Source organism: Chelonoidis abingdonii, chromosome 9 (assembly GCF_003597395.2).
Source record: "Chelonoidis abingdonii isolate Lonesome George chromosome 9, CheloAbing_2.0, whole genome shotgun sequence".
In the NCBI taxonomy this organism is placed as follows: domain Eukaryota; kingdom Metazoa; phylum Chordata; order Testudines; family Testudinidae; genus Chelonoidis; species Chelonoidis abingdonii.
In genome coordinates, this window is record NC_133777.1 from 33,693,810 (window position 1) to 33,710,760 (window position 16,951).

The 16,951-nt window shown below is 43.3% G+C and overlaps 1 protein-coding gene across 6 annotated transcripts in view; it reads right to left on the reverse strand.

Moving 5' to 3' along the window:
* TBC1D24 (TBC1 domain family member 24) overlaps positions 1-16,549 on the reverse strand; it is a 156,578-nt gene extending 140,029 nt beyond the window's left edge. For all 6 annotated transcript variants that reach the window (XR_012656510.1, XR_012656512.1, XR_012656513.1 and 3 more), the window contains exon 1: positions 16,407-16,549. The gene's annotated coding sequence lies outside the window, so the exon portion shown is untranslated. The remainder of the gene's footprint in view (positions 1-16,406) is intronic.
* Between the last annotated feature and the right edge of the window lie 402 nt (positions 16,550-16,951).

Here is a 16,951-nt window from a genome sequence, read left to right on the forward strand (position 1 = left end):
GGGATAGAATTATTTAGCATGCATCAAAGGAGTATAAGTAGGAGAACAGAATGAAATTAAGAAAAGGACATTTTTTGCTGACTCTCAGAAGAAGCTCCTGAGTGAGATCTATTACAGTATAAAATAGTCCAAGGGAAGTGATGGAAGCTCTGTCAACTACTCTGTCAGGATTATCTGCACCTGCAATGGCATGGATTAGAGGCTTTTCTAGGGTTAGCTTCTACTATTAAACAGTATAAATAAGACTGAATGAAGAAATCTTATATCCTAAAACCATACACTGAATGTGGATACCCTCCAAATTGCCATGTTTTCAGCCAATTGACTAGGGGAGAACTGGACAGAACTTTGTAATTAATTAGTTCTGCCACATTTTCTATTCCATTAACAGAATTATCTTTATCTGCTTCCTCCTGTTTGTCATTTGGGCTACTTTCCTTCCACCATCTTTCTTAAAACCAAATTGAAAAGAATGTTGTCTCCACACCAGCAGAAGAGGTTACTGCAGACAAAAATAAGATTTTTCCACTGAAACTCTGCATCAAAAATTAAAACGGTTGGGCCAGCAACTGAAGAGGCTCAGCTTTCTATGCCCATTTGGCAGTAAGATGTCAACTGAAATGCACAAGGATATTGATGAATGATTAGCAGATACCTACGGTATAGCAGCATTACCCTTTTCAGCAGAACTTATTAAAAAAGAGAAGAGGAGATTTTAACCCAGGTATGCTGGCCAAATTCTAATGTGGATGATCGTATTCTGCCTTCTTAGACCTCTCCTCAGATGGTCAACTATAGAAGTTATTCTTCTCTTTTCCCTGAAGAGGTGTTGTGTATAATATTATTACAGCATACCGGCTGTCACATTCTGCCCTGCAAACGGCTGCATTTCAATACGATTCCTGTAGCTTACAGCGTCTGTAATATAAGATGAATACTTAATACTGAATAAGATGTACAGTAATTAATCAAACTCTCTCATCACTTGAATAGGACTCAAGAATTCTTTGACTTCTACCTGTGATAATTATTTTTATCCCATCCTAAAGAAAAGTTAAGTAGCAAAATATTGATTTGAGTAATCTTGAGTTAAATAAATCTCTTTAAGGAGAATCTGCCAGGTTAAAAATATTTGTTGGTAATAAATAAAAGGTAAGAACATCTTTTAATATTTTAGATTATTAAATCTACAAATTTTAAGCACTAATTTTTGGCATCATCATCAGTCCAGATACTGAACATAGTCTAGTCTAGGGGTAGGCAACCTATGGCATACATGCCAAAGGCGGCACACAAGCTGATTTTTAGTGGCACTCACACTGCCTGGGTTCTGGCCACCCATCCAGGGGGCTCTGCACATTTTAATTTCATTTTAAATGAAGTTTCTTAAACATTTTAAAAACCTTATTTACTTTACAAACAACAGTTTAGTTATATATTATAGACTTATAGAAAGAGACCTTCTAAAAATGTTAAAATGTATTACTGGCAAGTGAAACCTTAAAGTATAGTGAATAAATGAAGACTTGGCACACCACTTCTGAAAGGCTGCCGACCCCTGGTTTAGTCAGTGTAATTTTTGCTTATAGCTTATTTCAAGTCAGTTTTACTTCTTGACACTTTGGAACTGGCAACAATCAAAATATCTGAGTTACATCACTGCAGGAGAACATTTAAAAATCTAGAAAACACACCTGCTTTCAATGAATTTTTAAAAGATCATTTAAAAAAATATCTCCAATGTTTTTATTGTTTAAAAACTAAATCATCCTATGTTGATCTGATACTGCCTCCTTAATAAGCCTGATATGCTAAGAGTCACTTGGATAGCTTTGTTCCTTTGTTTAAAGATCTTGTCAATTCCCTATCAACTGATTGGTGTTAAAGTAAAAGTTTGCCAAATCTGACACTTCACCTACATTTTGCACACTAGTGACTTAACAATGTACCATGGTTCTGAAATCAACATCATTCATATAAAGTGGCAGAAGTTTCACTGGCTTAACTGACAAGTACCTCCTTTCCCCAAACATCTTGAATATAGTTACCCTGATTTGTACTCCACAGTTATTGCTAGACAACTGTCATCAAACTAAATAGCAGCATATATTTTTATAAATATTATACAACATGTTAACAGAAAACAGATTGTCTATTTTCTCCTCCACAGAAAGACCATTAGCTAACCTCCGGATGCTACAATGCAGAGCCATTCCCACAGTCTTGCTGGTTTCACATTTAGTCGTTTCCTTATCACTTGCTGCAGCATTACTAACCTCTGTCTCCTTTGCGTCCCTGGTACATTCATATTTGAGTAGAGTTTATATGTACAGATTATCACATCTACTGCTTCAAAAGTGATTGGCTATTAATTCCACCTCTCCCAATTAAAAACAAAACAAAAACCCTCCCCACAACTTTGAGGAGACACAACTTCACATTCTCCAAGAGCACTGAGCCATAACTGAGATGTTGATGTTTTATACACCCAGGGGTCTGTGACTTAAAAGGGAATGCAGCAATTTCCTATTGGTACAAAAATACTGTAGAAGAAATGAAGGTCAGCTAATACACACTTGTTCTCTTACTCCCTCAATGTGTTCAATCTCTTCTCCAGCTTCTTCTCTACCCCCGTGTAGCAGGGCACTGCTAGGAAAGCCCCATATCAGCTCCTGCTACCCTGGTACCCAATCAGGGGGAATAGATTGGGGCTGGGTAAACAGCCAGTGCTTGCCTAGAAACTGCCCTCACCTGCAAGCCTCATTAGCAGGAGCTAAAAGGCTGGGAGGAAGTGGAAGGGGGATGAAGACCAGGAGGGAAAGGGCAGGCTCAGGGGGAGGAAAGAGCCTACTAGTCTTGGGGGTCAAGCCTGTGACGCCAGGCCATGTAAATAGCCTGTAAACAGGGGGAAACTGGTGGTGGGAACGGACACAAAATAGAGAATATGGGCATTGCACCAGCTGAGTGTCCCTGAGTCTTTAAGGAGTGGGGCCATGGGGCCGAATCCAACAGGTCATGGCATGAACCCGTTATACCCCTACATTCATAGCAGCTGACTTAATAAATAATATTTCTACTATATTAATTTGGAAACAATACAGGAACAATAGAAATCAACATATCCTAATCAGAAGAGGATTTTCTTTAGCAAACTTGAGATACAGGACTTACAACTTTAGCTAGCTTCCCTGAGTATGCAGATATTTGCACCACTGGGAAAACTTAACATACCATGCTAACACTGGAATCAATTTCTATACACTAGGATGTAGTTAGTCCAGTTAATCTAAGATTTATTAGAACGCTTTCTTTCGAGAGCACTGCATAGAGTTCAATGGACTGCCTTAATGAGGTTAAATGCAATTCGATCTCCCTACGAATTGCCCCAGGCTCTGTGTACAGCAGCACCAGCTCTCATTGCTTAAATTGGGATTTTGAGCCAGCTGCCTGAGCGTAGATCTGAGTAATGCCCTAATCCTAATTTATCCAGTGCCACAGAGAGCTGAGTGATTGCTTTCTGCTCTAGCTTCCCGCTCTAGCTTCCCTTATATTTTGGGGACAAAGTTCTATAAGATCTGGAGGTCTACCATGAACTAAAATTGCTACACTCCACGTCTCACTTTTACAGCTGAATAAGAATGCTCAGTATGGTGAGCTGGTTCATAAGTCTTAACCATGTCCCTTGGGACAGCATGCATGGCTACACATGAAGGATAGTGACAGAAAACAGGCATTAGGATCCTATGCTTTAATTAGTAAGGCCGCATTAATTGTATCTTAATGTGATCCATCTACAATGCATTTAATAACCATCAAATGCTCACGAACAGCAGGAGTTAAGTCTCCAGTGGTCCAGAGAAATAACTGGCGCTAGAGATTTCTTAAAGAAAACTAGATTTCTCTCTTAGAAAGTGTAGGGTCATTTCCAGAATCTCTCAAATTGATGAAACTAAAGATACTGTCAAACTGTATATAGAACATGTTGCTAATAACCAAACACAAAGGATTCCAGATGTTCGTGATTCTTAAAACCAGAATCTGCACATAATTTCTGATGCAAGCAATTATATTTACAACAAATGTAAAGTAATGCACACTGGCACGGAAAATTAAAGCTATTCATATACCTTATAGGGTTCTAAATTAACTATATCAACTCAAGAAATGGACTTGCGTGTCACAGCAGATTGCTGAATAGAGACTTCCACTCAATGTGCAGTTGCAATCAAAAAGGCAAATAATGTTAGGTTGCATAAAGAATGGGACAGTAAACAATACTGAGAATATTATAATACCATTATATCAATCAGTGGTACGAATTCTATGTGCAGTACTGGTCACTCCAACTCAAATAGGATATAGGAGAACTAGAAGGGGTCCAGAGAAGGGCAATAAGAATGATCAAGAGCCTGGAAAAAACTCCTTTTCGGTCTTTCTTCACAAGGACTGGGATTGTTGTTACTTTAGAAAGAAGAAAAATAAGAAGGGACATGAAAGAAGTATGTCAAATAATGAATTGTGTAGAAAAGGTGGATCGGGACCTTTCTGTTCTGTTCACTCTGTGTCTTAACACAAGCGCAAGGGACAGTAAATGAAATTGAAAAAAAGAGTGAAATTCAAAACTAATGACAGTGTGTAATTAAATGGTGGAACTCTGCCACATGAAATGGTTGAGGCCAAGAATTTTAAAAGGCTCAAAAAGGGACTGGGTGTTTATATAAATATCAAGAATAATAACAACAATTTTGTGGAAGAACTTCAGAGCTTAAGTCAACCTCTAACTATTAAAGACCTAATGTGCGTATGTGTGCGGTGGGGGGATACCCCATATGTGCCTACTGCAGGGTTCCTACACATTTCTCTGAAGAATCTAGTGCTGGCCACTAGTAGAGATGGGACCCTGAGATAGATGGACCATAGGTGTAATCCAGTCTGGCAGATATGTTCTTTTCCAGAGTTATTTTTGTACCTGAAAAACACCCCTATATTCACAGGCACAATAACTCAGTGAAAGTGCTCTGGACTGTTACTGCAGTCCCAGGTTTGCCCTCATTTCCTCGGAATGACAGTGCAACAAAGGTAGCCTCAAATAAATGTTCTCTGTTGCTAACTAGAAAGGTTGCGAAACAAGTAGCACCACTGAGGAGCTTCTGCTTGGTCAGGATACTGACCATAATACAAGGACTTGAAGTTGGAGAGAAGCAGAATTTTAAGTGTCAAAAATATCTGCAAAATCGTTCTATGTACGTTACACTAAAAAAAAGTATGAATTTGACTGATACTGTTATAATTTAATGCAGTGAACACAAAACAGTAGACAATTGTTTTATTCTTTTAGGTTACCACAGGTGTGGGATATGGAGCTGTAAAACATTGGCAGCAGTTGGAGCATCTCTTTCTAATGAGTAGGCCACACTGGATGACAGCCTACTATTGCTGTCTGCCAATAGAGTTACTCGTTTAGCTCAGGTGGGGTCTGTACTGTGATATCAAGGGTTGCAGATTCCAACTCTCCTGAAGACCTGCATGCGTATAGGATTGTTCGAGCAGCTCAGTTATTTTGCACCCTGGGTAGCAGGTTTAGTCTGTGTCTAACAGGTGTTGGGTAAGCTTTTCAAGCATTGTTCTTCATTACAAAAGATCACAAAGCACTTTCTAAACAATACACAGAGTTCACTCACCAAACACTGAGAAGTGGTGACCGCGGAGGTAGAATGAGGCAGCCATTTTATACCAACAGCTATTTATTTTAAAGGAAGGAAAGAGCAAAAAATAACTTCTGCTGTCAGAGAGGAGAGGAATCAAGCTGTAGTTTTGCCAGAAAACAAGAGTTATTCTTGCCAGGAATCCTATTACTAATGAGATATATTGTTGCTGCTATAATATCAGCATCTACTAATCGCTGAGGATGGTTAGCACAGTTAAGAAACTTCACACCTATAGCTAAACCATTCCAAATGTGCATGTTTGATGTCAAAGTTGAACCACTGAAATCGTGGAAGTTGCTGGTCAGTCACCTAGAGGCCAATTTTGTTGTGGTGGCATTTCTAATTTTTGTCTGCAAATGTCTTTCTTCTGTGTGACTAGTTCCAATTTCAGAAAGCCATTGGGAGTAGGAAAGCTAAACTTTCTGCTCCAAGAAATGAATAAAAAAGCAGCAGATGAAAATATTCCATTCATAGAATCACTGTCTACTAAACCAAGAGGGATCAGTGAATTACAACAATCTTTTCAGTTCTCCCATTAAGTTAAAGTACTGAGATTTAGAGAATATCAGCATTCCCTAGAGTCAATGTTTTAAAACGTCTTTAGTGATATTTAATACTATTTAAGCATAAAATCAAAGGTGGAAAACACTCAAATCATCTAGTCCATCCCCCCTTTGACAAAGAAGGATCTCCAGGCTACTCTGTAATGTCCAGAGAAATGAGGCTTTCATAAGTTTCTTTGGTAGGTTGCCAAAAATAGAGGTCAGTAAGTTTTTTTCTAGTCCATAGCCCAAATTTTCCCTTCCTTAATTTTGCACATTTACTCCCTTATGTCATGCTAAACTGCCCTTTCCCTCCTTCGGGTTAATATTCAAGTTCCCAGACAGGTATGTCTCCTTCAGCTAAGGAATATCTAGTCAGGCTTTAATGTTTCCTTACCACAGTCAGTATCGTCAACCTTTAAAATAATTTTAGTTCTTTGCCAAAAACCTCTAGTTTGTCTGCATCTTTCTGATATTCAAATACCCAAAAAGCACTATTTGTATTCTAGATGCAGTAGAGCTTAACTGTCTGCTCAAGGCTATATGATGCAACGGCATATTCATCCTGAAATAAAAATGAATCATTTTACAGCTGTATCATATAGCAAGCTCATCTTCAATTTCCTCTCCACTATCATCCTTAGGTCTCGTTTTTAAAATTAGTAATGGAGAAGATTTCCTATTAAATTGTCTGCACTTTGGATTAGTCTCCCCTAAGATATATTGCTTGCATTTGTCTAGGCTGAATCTCATCTCATTTACTGTCCTTTATCTAACCCTTCTCTCTTTCTTTTATTTTCTGTTCTCACTGATGTTCATGCCACCTTGTTTTACTATTATTTGCAAATTTAGATTAGGACCAGCATAGAGACAACAGCAGCTTCATTATGACCAGCACAGAGACAACAGTAGCTGATCGCATCAGTCAAAGCTTGTAGAGAATTTTTACGAAGTGGGGAAGATTAATAGATAATAGGAATACACTACTAAAACCCAGGAGAGATCATAACACTAAAAAATTAAGGTAAATCAGAGGCATCTGAAAAGAAATGATAAAGTGACTCAGGCCTTGGCTACACTTGAGAGTTACAGCGCTGGTGGTTACTTTACAGCGCTGTAACTCATTCCCCATCCACACTGGCAAGACACATACAGCGCTGTATCTCCCTGGCTACAGCACTGCATGTACTCCACCTCAACAAGAGGAATAAAGAGAATAGCGCTGTTGCTGCAGTGCTGGGTTGCCAGTGTAAACAGGGAATAAACTTACTACGCTGTAACTGACCTCCGGAAGCTTCCCATAATGCTTTTAAGTAAAGATTACGTTCTTTGTTTTGTTGTGATGCCTCTGTTTGTTTTGTTGTGAACTCCGGGCTCCAGAAGCTGCTTATCAAAAAAACAAACACAGCTACTGTTTGCTGTGAATGAGCTCCCTTTGGAACCCCCACAGGTAGTGTTTGCTTGAAGAGAGGGGGCTTGAGGAGAGAAGCAACAGGGCGTGCAGGGGGGGGGGTCCGTTTTGGGGAGGCTGCTTATCTGGTGCTTTCAGTGAGCGAGAGAGTGGTGGGGGAGGGAGTCGGAACTTGCAGCTGCTGACAGAGTATCGGCTCCAAAAATCCACTCTCTCTCCCCCACGCTCCCTGTCACACTCCACCTCCCACCTCCCTTTTCAAAAGCAAGTTGCAGCCACTTGAACACTGAGATAGCTGCCCATAATGCATCGCTCCCTATGCCGCTGCAGATGCTGCAAATGTGGCCATGACAGTGCGCTGGTAGCTGTCAGTGTGGCCAGATTGCAACACTTTCCCTATTCAGCTGTACGAAGGCAGGTTTCACTCCCAGCGCTGTACAGCTGCAAGTGTAGCCATACCCTCAGTTGTGAGTGCCTGTAGACAATGTCCAGAGACACCACTGTGTTCATTAGCATTGTGCCCACATTAATAATAATGTTGTACCAGTGCATACCTATCAACTCTGTTCTTCCCACTATATAGACAGAAGTGCAGTAACAGTACCACCACACACAAGCCCTTTAGCAATAAATCTGTAGAAAAGGCAGCATTGGTACAACCACTCACATACACCTGACCACTATACAGTCCAAAGCCCAATGCATACAGCCCCACTATAAACATACTCAGTATGACACCAATATAAGTGAGCTCCACAAGTAACTTGAATCCCCTACCTCTACACTCCACATTGACACCAACAGCCGCTGGAATCCATTGTACAGGTTGGCAAAGGAGAAAATTAAAGCTGCTTTAAGGGACCACACCTTTTAGGAAGGCCTCACCCACTTTTTCTACAAGTCACGCGCTAAACCACAATACACTGGCCTTTGATCTTCCAGTCACAGGCGCCAACTTTTCCCGGGTGCCAGTGGGTTCTTGAGACAACCCCCCCACCTTCCTGGCCCGACCCAGACTCCACCCCTGCCCTGCCCTGCCCCAATTCTAACCCCTTCCCAAAGTCCCCACCCCAACTCCAACCCCTCCTTGCCCCTATTGGATCCCTGCCCCAAATCCCCACCCCGGCCCCGCTTCTTCCTTGCCTCGTCTCCTGAGCATTCCTGCTCCTCCCTCCCAGTGCTCGCCGGGTGAAACAGCTGGGAGGAGGAGAAGCAGGATGTAGCATGCTCAGGGGAGGATCCAGAGGTGAGTTGGGGCAGGGCAGGGAGCTACCAGTGGGTGCAGAGCCCCGGAGCACCCACGGAGTCAGCGCCTATGCTTCCAGTATCATAACGTAGGATCTTTTTGATGCAATTTACACTTAAGGAGTATTAGTTAAATGTGCATCAGATTGGGATATCAGGTCCAAGAGCTCTGGGCTTCTGAGATGCCCCAGTCAGTCACCATTCAAGCACAATGCAAGCCAAAAATAAAAGTTTACTAACCAAACAAATCTTTCATTTTCTTGCCCTGCCCCGCTACACATATTGAAGAACACATGCCTGCATGATAAACTAAAAGGCAAACTCAGTGATGTGTAAAGTGGCAAGTTAAGACTCTCTTACACTCAAGTTCCTTGAGAACTACTTATACCCCCTCACTAACAAGCAAAGGTGTCTAAGCTGGTGCAATTTAAAAGCCAGAGAGACAGAAGAGGGTGTGAACTAGTGCGTCCTTTGCGGCACTCCCCTTGTGGCCCCTTCAAAAGGTGAACTACATCAGCTTAAACTACCTTACAGCCACTGGGCCAAATTCAGAGAGTTACAAGCTGGTCAAGTAGATGCAAGCCACAAATTAGGCCTTATCTACATTAAAAGTTAAACAGATTTAACTAAAAGTGTGTTTTTAAATGGATTTAATTAAACCAGTACAAAATATACCTGTGTGGATGCTTAAATCAATTAAAACAGTTGATAAATCAATTTTTAAACCTGGCTTACAATAATCTAGTTTAAGAGTGAACAAATTGAGCCAAATCGATTTAAAAACAATGTGTGTTTAGATAAGGCCTTAATCTGACAGTATTTAAATTGGTGCAACATCCAGTCCCATCCACCTGTAAAAATATTCAAATTATGTCACTTTAGACTATCTAATTGTTCTCTTTATTTGGCCCTAAAAGTCCACAAGATTTCTTTGGGAAACGCAAAGATGATTTACAGTATAGGAGAGCACACACTTAAAAAATTAAAGCTGTCATTATATAAACTCTTTATAAAACCAGGTCTATTTCCTCCTCTCTCATCCTCTCTGATGTTATTGACTCGAACCGTGACTATATAGATCATTGTTGCAACCAAGGTCCTGTAGTGGCACCAAATCTTGTACAAAGGAGGTCAAGTAAGGTATCTGTGAAAAGGTTATGATTTGCTGGTTATGATTATGCTATGATGCATGTACAATTTTTGTATTTAAAGTATTGCTCTACACTATTCATATTTCAAACTTGTCCTATGCTTCTGGGTAATAACCCAGACACTTTGGCATCAGCACTGCCTAGCCTGCTTGATGGCCCATTAAGGACCATCAGCTATACAGCTGACCCACTGAGAGATGGTAGATACACCTTATGACTCAGCAAGGCATGCAGGGACATGCCTATGGACAGAACTCTAAGGTTTTCAAGCCATCTGCTGGGCAGCTTGTGTCTGAAACACAGGAAGCACCGGTCACATGGCAAGAGACTATAAAAGGCAGCTGCATCTTCTCCATTTTGTCTTCAATCCTGCTTCTTACCTCTGGAGGAACTTTGCTACAACTGAAGCTCTGAACAATGGACTGAATGATCCATCCAAGCTATGGATGTACTCCAGAGACTTGACTTAAGCCAGAAGTTTATTCCATCACTGCTACAAGCCTGAACCAAAAACTTTGCCATTACTGTATGTAATTAATTCCATTCAACCAATTTTAACTCTCATCTATATTTCTTTCTTTTTACAAATAAACCTTTAGATTTTAGATTCTAAAGGGTTGGCAGCCGTGTGATTTGTGAGTAAGATCTCACTTGAATATTGACCTGGATCTGGGGCTTGGTCCTTTGGGATCGGAAGAATCTCATTTTTCTTTTACTGGGGTATTGGTTTTCATAACCATTCATCCCCATTCAGAGTGATGCTGGTAGTGACACAAGGAAACTGGAGTATCTGAGGGAATTTCTTGTATAACTTCTGGTTAGCCAGTGGGGTAAAACCAACGTCCTCTCTGTTTGGCTGGTATGGCACACCTTAGTAGTAAAGGACCCCCAGCCTTGGGCTGTGACTGCCTTGCTCTAAGCAATTTGTTCTGAATTGATACTCTCAATAGTGTCCCGCCAAAGGCTGCTTCGTTACACCCTTCCACCCCCCAAAGTAACAAAACCTAACATGAGATTCTTTGCTGAGTTGCTCAGAAGGGCATCCTTATCGAGGACATCTATATCATATAATTCATGGATAATCCCTTTCCTGAAAAAGCCAATTACCAATAGCAAGTGTCACAAAAAAAGTGACAAAGGATGATCTCTTCACTTAGGAGGACAGCCAGGCACTGGCAAAGAGCCAATATGGTAAATATTGTTCCTCCTTTCATTGTAATTTCAAGTAGCTTGTCAACAACGGCACACAAACTGGCAATAAACTGCTATATTTTAGTGTTTTCTTCTCTAGTCTTTCCAAAGTTCTACCCCACTGGTGAAGCTGGAGAGCAGGAACATTCAACAACAGTGTGAGCAAAAAGGCTGCAAATCCTTTCAGAAAAACCTAAGTACAAAATACTCAACACAGAAATGCTTCACCACAAATGACACCTTTGTTGGCAGCCCCCTCAGAAAAGCTAGGAGTATGTCTCAATGCAAAAAAAAAAAAAAAAAGTGCACTTTTTACATCAAGATTGCTACCTAATGGAGACAAGAAACTATAGTTTTTGACCTTGGCTGCTTAAGTCAAGATTAACTCCATGCGGGCAGTATGGGGTTGACTTCAACTATTTACCTAGAAGTAAACTGTCTGTGCCTTGTCTCCAGTGTGATCTTATATTCAGATGTCTCTCATGATTGAGAAAACAGTGTTTGCAGCACAAACTATTAGACCAGTCCTGCACAAAATGCGGCCCGTGGAGCCTCACTGTGCAGCCCATAGGGGGATTCTAAATATCCTGCACATGGCGCTCTGCGGGCAGCCCAGAGCCCTTTAAATTCCAGTCGCGGCCTGGATTCAAAGGGCTCTGGGCTGCCCGCAGCGGCGGCAAGCCCAGAGCCCTTTGAATCTCAGCCGCGGCCGGGAATAAAAGGGCTCTGGGCTGCCCGCAGCCTCGGGGATCCCTGAACCCTTTAAATCTCAGCCACGGCTGGAAGTCAAAGGGCTCTGGGCTGCCTGCAGAGATTCCCGGCCGCGGCTGAGATTTAAAGGGCTCAGGGCTCCCTGCCGCTGTGGGCAGCCCAGCGCCTTTTGAATCCCAGCCTTGGCTCCAGCGGACTGGCTGGGGCTGGGATTTAAAGGGTTCAGGCTCCCCTCAGTGGAAGGTGCTCTGGGCCCTTTAAATCCCTGCCCCAGACCCGGAAAGCTCCGGGTTCCCCCAGCCTCCGGAGCCTTGGGCCCTTTAATTTGCCCCTCAGGGCTCCCAGCCACCTCTTCAGCTGAGAGCCCCTGGTTGATTTAAAATCAAGTATCACCTCCTCACCCCCAACCTTCCTTTTTGGCCCACAGCTGTTTCAGTGGGGTGGTGCTGGGGAAGGAGAGTTTGTTTCTGCAGGGTTAGGCGGTGCTGGAGCGGGGTGTTTTCCTGGGGCCAAGAAGCGCTGGGGGTGTGTGTTTCCGTGGGGGCGGGGGGTTTCGGCCATCAGATGTTTTCTTTGGAGTAATGTGGCCCTCACCGCCTTACGAGTTGTGCAGGCCTGTATTAGACTATGGGTTTGAACCAAAATTGGACTGAATTACCGTCTTACCCCTAAAATGTGTCCCTGCAGAATAGCATGGAGAAGTCAGCACTGATGTTGTCTCTAGTTTGAAGTACCAAATCAGTGGATGGGAGACCTGGTTCAAAGACTGTGTAACTGGTACTGTTAAACACTAAATGTACCATTTTAAAAGGTGATTTATACCAAACACCTGCATGTCCTGGCTTCAATCTCCTATAAAGAATAATTGCTATCCAGAATAATTGCACTTGAAGTATATGAAAGCATGAATGAGCAAATGTGAAATTCCCATAAATACAGTATTGTAGTTAATTACTTGCTCTTCCTATCGCTTAGATTGAAATAAGTAGCTCATCTTGTTATTCATATGAGCATGTTCATCATACATATCACAGTGCAATACTTATATGGTGCAATTTGTGGTATCTAAATAACGCAACTTTAGCTGACGTCCTCTTATTACAGACTGTCCCTGGACTTTCCTCTCCTATTCAGAATGTTGGCCTTACTATCAACAGTAACTTTGTAGAACCCATAACATTACATATAAAGCTTACAGGCAACGTGAGGACATCTTTTTTCCACACTTGGGATTGCATAGAGAAGAATTTTTTTCATAGGTGACAGATACTCTAGAAAAGTGGCTCTGAAGTTGGTAATATTTCTCTTTTTAGATTTTGTGCTACCAGCTCCTAAAACCAGAAGAAACGTGTACTAGACTCTGCTATGTGGCGTCAGATCAGCAAATCTGTTGTAGCTTGATGTACCACTCCTGGCACCCTGTGCAGAGTATAGAAAGCTAGCACTAACAACAACCTTGCTGTACCCATATTAAGCTATGTCCAATCTGTAGTCTGATGGGTTGAGAAATAAAGAAACCCTTCTTCAGAAACACCACAAAGACCTGCTTTAGTGGGAATTGATGAGGTAAGAGACCATCAGAGCAGATATCTACAGCCTATGAGTTAAATCATTCTTCAGTTTGTATGTTTTCTAGGAAACCCAGTGACAGGACGATCCATCACACTATTGTTTTAGTCTATGAAATCTCTTCTTCCTAGGACAGTGGTTCTGAATGGTGATGAGCATTCTCCAGCATGTTTCTAGAGCTCAACTATCTTTCTAACTACCCTGGATCAACTCAGCAATTATGCCTATTGGTTTAAGCAGCAGAGACCCAGAAGAACAACAAACATGGAATTGCAAAGTCCAAGAGCATGAAACCTGCAGATAGCCCTCATGTGTCTGAGCAAGTAATTCAAAACATAAGTTAACTCCATGGCTGGACGTCACCAGCACATGCTTTGATCAATGCATGTGATCCAAGCAAGTCCATCATTAATATAACACAATCAGACACATCCACTTTTATATTAGTGTTGTCATATGATCAGTTCCAGGCAAGTCCAAAAATATTGCATGACTATAGACTAGCAATTCCTTATTCAAACTGTGAATGTACCACCACCAAGAAGGTGGGAAACTGTTGGGCAAATGGATCAGGACATTATAATGGAGCTTACCAGTAAAGTAAGATCTCAGTGAATGAAAACGCCGCTACGCCTGACTTTGGAAATTTAGGATTTCACCTGCCCAAAGGAATGAAAGGATCCCTGCCTTGCAGCTATAGCACAGGGCTGCATATGGAGAATAAACTGCTCTTTGTCCTCCTTCAGGGCACTAATTTCTGCAAGTTATTTACTTCAAATGTTTGGTATTTGAGGAACTTCAACATTTCCTAAACTTTGTGATTTTTTTTTTTAGTTTGTTAAGTTCCTGCCTTTGATTACGAACCAGTGTGACGCTCTGTACCTTAAATAGCACTCTGCAAGCCCATATTCACCACTGTGATATGATTATGATATGCTTTATGCAGGTACCATTTGAGAGGTCATGATCTGTTGAACATTACTATCCTATTGAATTATGTGTGTTACCATTGTATTTCAAGTTATGAAGTTTTGCTATCTGTGTGTTACTGAAATATGCTGTGCGTCTAAAAGACGCCCACAGCCAACCTTTTGGTGGCAGAAAAGGAGCAACTAACCCTTACACACAACTAGATATTGTGCAAAATGTTTATCAGTGAAATAGTCCTGAAATATCACTGCCAATACTTAATCGGTAACTCATGATTTGCATCAGCCTCTATTAAATATAAACTCACATGGTGTTTTGAAGACACTTTGTTATAACTGAGGAGGTAGGAATCAAACTCATAATCTTCAAAACTACCATCTGAAATTAGAGGTTTTCAGGTTAATTTTTGGAGCCTGGGATTATTTTTATTCCCACTTTGTGTGCACTGTTGCAGAATCAATGTGGAGTTTTCACTGGATTTAAAACAAATATGTTAAAAAATTAACAAGCACACTTCAATGTTGTTTACACAAGCAGTTCCCATAATCTACAGGATAATGGAAATTTTAATCTAAGAGCAAACAGTCTGCTGCATTAAACGTCACATTACGTGAATTTAAAAAAAAACAAAAACAGATCAGTATTTCAAATTTAAATCCATGCTTGTCACTTGTGTTTCCAAAACAACAACTCAGTAACCACAAACAATTCAAACTGCTTATCGTGTCAACATCCATGCCAACTGATAGAGGCAGCAGCCAACAATGCCTGAGCCTACATTTTCCAGATACCACAGAAGCTCCCCAATATTCCCCATCCTTTCTCAGCTACTCAAAGCTTCCCCACCCTTGCCCAACCAAAACCTCCTGCCCCACTTCCCACTATCAGAGACTAAAGGCCTTTCTTCAGTCCCCTTCCACTCTTCCCAATAGCTGAGTGTACCCCCCTTTTCAAAATACCATTCCCCATCTTCCTGTGACCCCTGTATACTATGTCACTAGCCACACAGCCATCCCAAGCAGCACCTCTAGACCCACTGAACCCCACTGCTACACTCCAACCCCTGTGCACTTAGATGTACTCCCAGACTGCTCAAACAACCCAAGCTGTACTCCAACTCCCATAATGCACTTCACTGCTCCCCCAAGGTGCACCCCTACCCCATACATCACCCCCAACCCCATCACACCCATGTCACATCCCTCCTACTCCTTAATACTACACCCCACCCCATCGACCCCAAATGGCACCCCACTGCTCCTCTATACTCCAACTCCACCCCATCACCTGCCCCACCCCCACTGGAGCCCTCCATACTGCCCCACAGTCCCCAACGGTGCACCCCACTCTTCCCCCACCCCCATCACAGCCCTCCATGGTACCCGATAGCCTCCAGTGCTGTGCCCCACTGCTCCCCCACCCCCATCGCAGCCCTCCATACTGCCCCATAGTCCCCAACGGTGCACCCCACTCTTACCCCACCCCCATCACAGCCCTCCATGGTACCCCATAGCCCCCAGTGCTGTGCCCCACTGCTCCTCTTCCCTCATCACAGTCCTCCATACTGCCCCATAGTCGCCAACGGCACACCCCACTGCTCCCCCACCCCCATCGCAGCCCTCCATACTGCCCCATAGTCCCCAACGGTGCACCCCACTCTTACCCCACCCCCATCACAGCCCTCCATGGTACCCCATAGCCCCCAGTGCTGTGCCCCACTGCTCCTCTTCCCTCATCACAGTCCTCCATACTGCCCCATAGTCGCCAACGGCACACCCCACTGCTCCCCCACCCCCATCGCAGCCCTCCATACTGCCCCATAGCTCCCAGTGCTGCACCGCACTGTTCCCCCACCTCTCCCTCGCAGCCTGGGCCGGGCGTGGCTGGCCACCCGCCAGGCCCGCTCGCTAACCCTTTCTGGAGGCTGAGCCCCGCCACGCTCCCTTACCCGGCCCGGCGCCGCCTCCGCCGCCCGCTCGGGTATCAGCCGCTCCCCTAAGCCTGACAGGCCAGCGCAGGCGCACACGCGAACTCCAGATCAGAGCCAAGCTGCAAGAGCCAGACGCGATCGCCTTCCAAGCTCAAGACGATAGGGTAGGCGCATGCGCAAGAGAATGGACTGCTTTGCCTCCGCCTCGGGCAGGCCGCCGCTGGGTATGTTTTGCCTATGCGCAGTAACTGCGGGAGCTTTGCCCCCTGTCGTTCGGCACGGAGGAGCTAGCGTGAGCCTAGTACTATACAGACAGCCCTCCTCACCCCATGTTCACCTCGGGCCCTGAGCCTCGGGGTCGGGCTGGTGCTACCCTCCCAGCTCCAAGGGCCCAGGGGCCTGAGAAATGTCACACGTGGAGCTGGACAAAATGTGCTCCACTGCGAAGCGAGAGGTTGGCTTCAGGGCCAGGGGCAGCAGGGCAGCACAGGCCCAGTGCGTTGTGGGGGTGTTTGGCTTCCTCTGAGGCATTAGGTTTTGCAGGCTGCAAGAGGGAGAGTTCT